Raw genomic sequence first — 7359 nt, forward strand, 5'->3', positions numbered from 1 at the left:
TGCAGTAATTATCAAAGTAAAAGTGGATCTATCAGCTTCAGATCACCTCCCTGTACTGACTCTAGGCCCACAAAATTTCCTGATTCTGATTTATTTTCCCAATCTTACCTGGTGTGAGAAGTCCAGTACACTTGCCAATTATAATTCTTAAACAACAGTTCTATTTCTGAGTGGCAATCAATGTCCCATTTCTCAAATCACATGCTGAGGTGCCCAGCCCCTACTGCAAGTCCCCTGTTCCGAGGAAACACTGAAGTACCGCTCCCTACTCCACACAGCTCCCCGAAACTCCCAGCTTTGACATGAGCTTGTGCTTCCTTCCTTTTGATGACATCACGTCTTTCCAAAGCCAGGGTTTTCGTGATTGCTGTGATAAGTCAGGAGCAGCTGAAAAATCATTGCGGAGCGGGGAAAGAGGGAGGTGCTAGCCAGTCAAATCCCAAGGTTGGAGAAATGGCCCAGAGGCAATCACATCTCATAAGTAACAACGCAAGTCGTCTATTTTTCATCTGTACTTTTTCAAGCAGCTAAAAATTTTAAGACAGAAGCTTATCAAGTTGTTTAGCCATAAGTACTTAATAAAAGAGATGTTGGGTGTTTCTTTTGACTAAGGACACAGTGGAAAATTACCGAGTCATGAGTCAATGGAAGTTTAAGAATCCATAGATTGATAAATCAGCGATCTGCTTTATAATTAAATCTGAAACTGTTGGGTAACACTAATCTGTCCCCGAGACTTGATTACCTCTAGGTCAACCACAGATGCTGTTGAATATGTCAGGCTGAGGACCAGACCCTGAAGCCTGGGGTTCACCAAATTACCCTAAGAGGACCCACCTTCCTGAGCCAAATAGCATCATCTCTGTCCTTGTCATCGCCGGCAGCTCAGGTGAGCCACTCATGGTATCATGAGTCTGAGCTTAACCTTCCTGGGCCTCAGTTTCTCCTTCACAAAAAGGATCCAACCCATATGACTGTGGTGAGGATTAAATGAGCTAAGATTTGTAGAGTACAGTACTGAGAAGGATGTGTTGGTGTTTTATTGTTTTGCTGTTTCAATAATAATATCATCATTATCATCACCATCAGCATCCTGTATTTTGAAAGCATTGAGGTTTTGGCATCAAGAAAGATTTGCAAGTTGAGATTAATTACTTAGTCTAGTACTTGTGATTCTCAGCTGACCTCACATGAGCCAGAAACTCTGAAGCTAAGTTTGTGAGTACAATTTGGGTGAGGACCTTAAATTACATCTTTTAATGTTCTCATTTGGGAACTTCATATAGTTTTCTTCTTCCTTTTTTTTTTCACTTCTACAATTACACAATACTTCTATAATCTGATTTTTTTCTATACTCTTTCATCTTTTTCTCAGGATTCTAAGAACTGCTGCCAATCTCTCTCTCAGTCATCTTTTACTTTCTTGGCATTCTGGAAGAGGCTTTTCAGCCCAAAGCACACAAGGCCTTTATGTCCTCACATGTGACATTTGTTACTTTCTAAGACAACTCCTGTCCACATGGATAAAATGCTGGTTGGTTGGTTGGTTTTGTACTGGCTTTTCTTTGTCTAAAGCCCCTACTGCATCCTGGGGTATTTGGTTGTCTTGGACTATTCATCAGCGTGAGTAGATTTAAGGTCTAAATTCTCAACAGAGCATAACATGGAAAGAGGTGCAGTTGGAGCAATGTCAGGCCAACCAATGCGCTGGGTAGTGCTTGGGGTCCTTCCTTTCACATTCAGGGATCCCAAGATGGAAATTCTTGTAGGATGATGTACAGACCCTAGTGGCCTGTGACCACATTCCGAGAGCAGAAATTCAGTACTGGGGTTTCAAGCATGCTCTCCGGGTTTCACGGTGTTTGAGTATAAAAGGGAAGAACAGAGTCAGACAGGTGTGGGACCTGAGGCAGAAGAAAAGCTCTTTGAATTTGAGCAGTCCCAGCTAGGCTTCCTGCTCCACCTTTCCTCACGTATCCCACAAATCCTTCTGTCTGTACTCTGCCTATCACATTCTGGGCTTCAAGGAGTCTTGGAAAAGGAACTTTTGGAGTCAGAGTTTCATGTCTCTGTTTCAGTCAGTATCAGTGGATGGGGAGGGCAGAGTCTCTTTGAAATGACATCCTAGCCTGTGTGGCTTATAGCAAATAGATATACTTGCTCCCAGGACCGCCCCCCCCCCCCAGGGTCCACTTGTAGTGGAGACCTGCCATTGTTCTCACGCTAAACCCAACAAGCACATGATTTAAAGAAATAAAGGAGAGTTATGGTTTACATCTGGATGTCCCCCCAAAGCCTTGAGCACTCAGAGTTGGGGGCCCATGGAAAGTGATTGGATTAGGAGGTGGGGCCTGGGAGGAAGAGGTGGTCACAGGTGGCATCACCTGGAAGGCGGTGTCTCCCTATCTGGGTCCTTCCAGCTGCCATGATGTGAGCAGCTGTCCTATGCTCAGACCCTCCCAACAGGTCTCTCTGCCTTGGAACCAGCCCACTGTGAACTGCAACTTCTAAAATATTTGTGAGCCAAAATAAATCTGTCCTCCTTTAAATTGTGGGTGTCAAGTATTATGTTCCAGCAACAAGAAAGTGACTAAAACAAGGAGCAAGAGAGGAAGGAGAGAGGGGAGAAAAGGGGGGAAAGAATCAATGTCTGAAGGCCCTGTGTTGCTGGTTATTCTTAAGTTAATGAGTCTGTCTGTCCTCTTTTGCAAATAGAATAGTAGATAAGTAAAAAGCTAGACCATTTTAATTCTGGCCTTTGTTTGTTTGGAGTAGATCAACCAAATGGAAGGTTTTGTTAATTTTCAATTGATACCTGGAGTAGAAGAGGCCTTTTAGGGATTTTTGCACAATCTAATGGCACCCCAATTAGCTTCAGGAAAAGCTTTTATGTGGCAAAAGTAGAGTTAGAAGAGAACATTTTTGCTAGAAGGCCGCAAAGCTTTACCCTTTATTCATCAGGATGTGCTAGTGCATACATATAAATGTTTAAGGAAGCAAAGAAATCCAGCCCCAAACAGCTCTGGAAGGCCATTGTAGGCCAAGATCACTCAGTGGCCTCTTTTGGAGACAGCAGGCCTGCTGAGCAGGCATGCAGGGGAGTGCCAGGAAGCCCAATGTGTACCCATTGAAAATGACTGCAAAGGGGGGCTTGCAGCTGGAGAAGCAATCTCTGGCTGCATGTGTGGCTGTGGAGATGTAAACTCCCCCTGCCTGGGGCCTACAAGAAATCAGGTCAGGACCAGGAGTCATTGTGAGGCTGGTCTGAAAGATGCATAATGAACTTGCCCTTTCCTAGGGATCCAGGACATTTGTACTTGACTTTTCTCTGGGTATGCAAAATAGGTAGATTTCCCTAGAGCCTCAGATCACAAAACAAGACAGAGGCAAAGGAAGCTGAAGAGATGCCAGAGGCCACAGTGGGAGTCAGTGCATGAAGCTTAGCTCAGAAAGATTAGAGTGGAAGCAAAATACCTGCCAAGTGGCTCAAGAGCACGAGTTTTGGAGCCCCATGACCTCAATGTGAATGCTATCTTTGCTAGTTGGTAACTGTTGACCTTGGGCAAGTTATTTAATTTTTCTGAGCATTGATCTCCTCAACTGTGCAATCTAGACTGGGCTGCTACAGTAAAACATTGTGGAACATGGTCTCACATGCAGCCAGAACAAGTGAAATCACACATCTGACCTGGAGTTCTGGTTACTATTGGTGCCTGGCAGGCGGGCACCGAGCTAATGGCATGAATGACCACTCTTCATTATGCTGACACATGCCCGAAGCAAGATCCAGTGGGCAGGGCTTGTCTCTGCTCCATAATGTCTGGGGGCTCAGGGGGAATGTCTCAGAAGCCTAACAGGGATGTGGGAGGCTGGGGCTCTGTCTGGGGCTCAAGGGTAGTGGGGACTGTGGGCCACAGCCACCTGCGCCAGCCTCCCTCAGGGGTCCGGCTCTGTGCATCTTGGCAGTGGGCTGACAGAGGGGGTCTTAGGAGCCTGTGGGCATCATGTGGCCCTCAGAGGGCTGGCCCAGGCATCCTTGAGAGTCACTCCCACAGCATTCTAAGGTTTAAGCTGTCCTAAGGCAGCTGAGATCTCCAGGAAGAGCCATAGACCTACTCTTCCTGGCAACAGGACTGATGTGGCGAACTTAGCTCAGCTTTGTGTGTCCCCTGTCATTGCTTGATGGGGCAAAAGTCCTGGGTTAACTTTCTTTTGCAATGCTGAGTATTAAACCCAAGGCCTACATGCCCAGCCCTTTCTTTATTCTTTATTTTGAGATTGGGTCTCATTTAGTTGCTAAGTTGCCCAGGCTGAGCTTGAACTTGCAATCTTCCTGCCTCAGACTCCTAGAGTGCTAGGATCACAGGCATATACCACCACACCCTGCTCCAGGTTGACATTATCCCCCTGATTGCAGAAGGACCATGCTGCAGGGCATTGCAGTGAAGGCCACCAAGCCAGGATCAGAGCCCAGTTCTCTCCCTTAGCTCAGCTGCCAACACATACAGTTACCTGAACTCAGAACTGCATTGCTATTCTTAGCACATGGAGGTTGCCTCTGTGCTCCATTGTTTTAATTACAGGCTGTTATTTCATCTAAAAAAGATCAGCACAGGATTAAGGGCACTGTCATTTTAAAACCCAAACTCCTGGCCTAAATCTCATCAGTGAATCAGAGGACAAATGTTCCCATTGTGCTGGTTAAAAATAGGAGCAATGGAAAAAGTGACAGAATGAGATGAATGCCATTAAAGTGTAATTACATTTACTGTAAATGGGAGCCTTGGGAAGGATCTATTCTCAGCAGGGACGCGCAATAGGAGCCCGTGACATGGAAAACCCAAAGCCGCCACTGCTGGCTGCTTCTGTGACTTCTCAGAACTGGCACAGTGCACAGTGTGACCGATTGCTCCTGGTGTCCATTGGCTTTAATCGAGGTATTTGGGGGGGAAAGGTGTCACTCCAAAGGGAAATGAAGATCACACACCTCATCCTGAATCTCAGATGTGGCTTCTCTCTGGTTGTCACCAGACAGTGTCACTCAGCTTCTCGGTGGACAGCCTCAGCCACCAAGTTTGGTTTCTGGGTTGAACATATATGAAAGGTACAGATTCTTTTCTTTTAATGAAGATAGCTTGGGCTTTTGTAATTTTCAAACAGCACACTCTTGTGTGTAAATTTATAAATATAAAGAAATACAAAGAAAGTAATCACGAGTCTAATCCAGCCACCCACAGATAAAGAACTAGCATTTTGGTGATCATCTTTTCAAACTACAATCTTTACGTGGATTTAGAGATAATTCTAATTTTTGTTGCTGCATAAAATGTAGTTACAATATCATGCCTTATACCTAAGATAAGCTAGTAGTACAGGATCCCTATGCTATTATTTAATCAAGTAAAATTCTGGCTTCTAACTAAAAATGATTCTTTTACCTTACAGAAAGCAAATTATTTCACACACACACACACACACACACACACACACACACACACCATTCTTTGGTGAATATGTTAGATCTCAATGATCTTGGTCAACTGTGTTCTTAGAATATATTCCAGAAGTGGGGTTGCAGGGTAAGAGATAAATGCAGTTCATATTTTTACTGAATTATTATCATTACCAAATTTTCTTCTGGAAATGTACCACTTTGACACTTCTATAGACACCTTTGTCAGCATCAAGTATTAGAAATCTTTCATTCTTTGTCCATTCAGCAGAAAATTTTATTTCAATTTTCATATGTTCTCTTTCTAATTTTCAAAGCACTAGAGAGCTTACCCAGGGTTTTGTGCATGCTACTGTATCACTGAGCTATACTCCCAGCCCCAATTTTTATGTCTTTTGAAGAATTACATTTTCTCTGCCTATATTTTATTGTAGAATTTCTTTATTTTTATTGGCCTGTAATTGTTCTTTACATATTAAGGATTCTATCACTTTACCATGTATTTATTGTTATTTTTATCAGTGTATCTTTGTTCTAAACTAGTTTGCTTTTATTGTGTTCATATTATTTTTGCCATATAGAAGTGTTACAACATTAAATGTTTCTGTATTTTCCTCTATAGCTTCTAGTAATACTCAAGGTATGATGTTTGGACTTAATACTTACGGTGGTCCAAAACTATACCCTGGTGACCATGCTGCCTTTCATTACAGTGGTCAATAAATTACATGAAGTATTTGGCACTGTATTATAAAAGAGGCTTTGTGTTAGAAGAGTTGGGCCAGCTGTAGGGTAAGGCAAGTGTCTGACCACATTTAAGGTAGGTGAGGCTGTTATGTTCCATAGGTTAGTTTTCAACTGATAATGGGTTTATCAAGACATAACCACATCATCAGTCAAAGAGCACTGAGTCATAGCACTTATACAGGCTTTGCTGAAAAATGTCATTAGTGTTTTTCCTGGTGTTTTAATGTTTTCCATTTGCTTGGTTATAATTTTAGTGTGAGAAATCAGCTTCATTTTGCTTCCTGATGGTTATCCAGTTCGGGTTTGCTTTGAAAGCTTGACCTGGGAGGTAGTGACAAGGATGTTAGAGGACACAAAGTGGTGGGCAAGACTGGGCCTAGGAGCAATCTCTCCCCAGGCTCCTTGCTCCGCAGAGCTGGAGGATTAAAGGACTCTAGCTTGGCTTCTGACTTTCCAGGAATGCTTGCTGAAATTAGGAATAAAGTTAGGGCAATACCTTGAAGCTAGAAACTAGGGTCCCCCTTAAAGGAAAAAATTAGCAGGATTTAAGAGGTAGTTTCTGGTAATCAAATGGTTTCCACTTCTTAGACACTGTGCTTCTCTATGCACATTCCAAGACCTGTAGCTCCAAAGTTTCTCCCACTTCTCCCCAGGATGGCGTGATGTTGTTGCCAAAGCTGAGTCTCTGTGGCAGTGCTTGGCGGGGGTAGTTCTGGCACAAACACCCTGGAGGACCGGCCTTGACCTCTCACCTAAGTGGACCCTGCACTCACAGCCCCTGCCACCCAGCTGGTGCTCAGGACTTCACTGGAACAGAATGGCTTCTATGGCTGGTATTTCAGAGTTCACAAAGGACATTAGTCACCACTAGGTGTCATGATGAGGCAAGTAAAATTTGGGCTCATAGCTAGAAATCTTGCTTTTACTACACTCTTTGTCACGCATGCAAATATTCAGTGTCTCAGCAGGCACCTGTTGAGGGTCTGCGCGTGCCAAGCACATGCACAAGGCGCTGGGGTCTTGTCCTGGCCGAGCTACCAGGCCTGGTGAGGAGAAAGTGGCAGTGGGTGTTGAGACAGGCAGACTATAAAGACACGGGATAGAGGGACACCTGGTCATGCCAGAGGAGACAACCATGGCTTCCTGAGAGAGGCACCTTC

Source organism: Heterocephalus glaber, unplaced genomic scaffold (genome assembly GCF_053883595.1).
Source record: "Heterocephalus glaber isolate CG9 unplaced genomic scaffold, H.glaber_assembly_v1.0 deba00000470, whole genome shotgun sequence".
In the NCBI taxonomy this organism is placed as follows: Eukaryota; Metazoa; Chordata; class Mammalia; order Rodentia; family Bathyergidae; genus Heterocephalus; species Heterocephalus glaber.